The sequence below is a fragment of the Micromys minutus genome (assembly GCF_963924665.1).
Source record: "Micromys minutus genome assembly, chromosome: 2".
Lineage (NCBI taxonomy): Eukaryota > Metazoa > Chordata > Mammalia > Rodentia > Muridae > Micromys > Micromys minutus.
Window position 1 is genome coordinate 11,237,726 of NC_137971.1, and position 1,532 is coordinate 11,239,257.

General features: G+C 44.9%; 1 pseudogene across 1 annotated transcript; it reads left to right on the top strand.

Moving 5' to 3' along the window:
- The first annotated feature begins 101 nt into the window (after positions 1 to 101).
- Positions 102 to 669, top strand: LOC308416990 (large ribosomal subunit protein eL19-like; annotated as a pseudogene). The gene has a single exon. The product of its transcript is annotated as a large ribosomal subunit protein eL19-like (transcript).
- The last annotated feature ends 863 nt before the right edge of the window (positions 670 to 1,532 follow it).

A 1,532-nucleotide genomic window follows, 5' to 3' on the forward strand; every position in this document is an offset into this window, starting at 1 on the left:
GAACACAGCAGGCAGAAAGTGGACCCACTACTACTGTTTGTTTTTCTCATGATCTTAGAACGTGAGTCTTGCCTTTCGCTGCTGTGTCCGCAGCTGTGTGGATGCTCAGGCTAAGGAAAAGGCTTGCTTCTAGTGTCCTCCGCTGTGGTAAAAAAGGTCTGCTTGGATCCCAGTGGGACCAATGAAATCGCCAATGCCAACTCCCGTCAGCTGATCAGGAAGCTAATCAAAGATGGGCTGATCATCCGGAAGCCAGTGACTGTCCATTCCCGGGCTCAACGCTGGGAAAAACACTTTGGCCCGGCCGAAGGGCAGGCATATGGGCACAGAGACTAGGGATACTGCCAACGCTTGGATGCCAGAGAAGGTAACCCGGATGAGAAGGATGAGGATCCTGCACCGGCTTTTCAGGAGATAGGAGGAATCAAAGATTGATCTCCATATGTACCACAGCCTCTACCTGAAGGTCAAAGGGACTTATTAAAAAACAAGTGGATTCTCATGGAGCACATCCACAAATTGAAGGCAGACACAGCCCGCAAGAAGCTACTACTGGCTGATCAGGTTGACCAAGGAGGGAAACAGGAAAGCGAAAGAAGCGCCTCCAGGCCCAGAAGTAAGAGAGAGAGCATCAAGACGCTGTCCAAGGAGGAAGAGAACAAGAGATAAAGCTTCCCTCATGTCTGTACATAGTGGCCTGGCTGTGACCTCACAGGAATCAGTCATTAAAATAAAATAAAATAAGCATTTGTCCACTGCCGTCTTTAGCAAAAGAAGAAGAAGAAGAAAGAGGAGGAGGAAGAGAAAGAAGGAACAAGAAGAAAAAGAATGAGGGGGAGGAGGAAAAAGGAGTAGGAGAAGGAGAAGAAGGAGGAGGAGGAGGAGGAGGAGGAGGAGGAAGAGAAGAAGAAGAAATAAAAGTGAGCCTTGTTTTCTGCCATATTCATCACCTTTTTTTTGTTTGAGAAAAAGACAATCAATGCATAAATTACCTTCATTTCAGTGAGGAGGGTAAGGGAAACATCTTTTGCTGGGACTGAACCCAGAGCTCTTCCCTGTTTCTTCCATATGTGCCCTTGCAGCCGGGAGGGCGGCTGTGTAGGCAGCCCCCACTGCCATCTCTAGACAGCCTTTATCTGCTGCTCCCCTAGACCATTGCCTTTGTTCTAAAGCAAGTGTGTTGGATTCCTGTAAATCCGCCTACAGTGCAGAATTCTTATGTTTCAATAATTCCATTCTAAAGCAATGTCACTCCTCCTGTCTCTATTTCAGGTCTTCATTTTAGCCAGGTAGCCTTCAAACAATACACTACATGCATTAACACTAATGAAACATACTATGTGCAAAACACTTTCCTTTGGTGTTTGAAACCAAACCCATTATATTAACAATATTTTTTTATTGAATTAAATTTCTTTCCAGGATTTTCACATGTGTGCATGTGGGTTCATAAAGACGTGTTGTACATTTTGTCATTTTAAATGTAGTTACTTAATCGTAGACTCATCATGATTGGAAAGGCTCCTATGGAA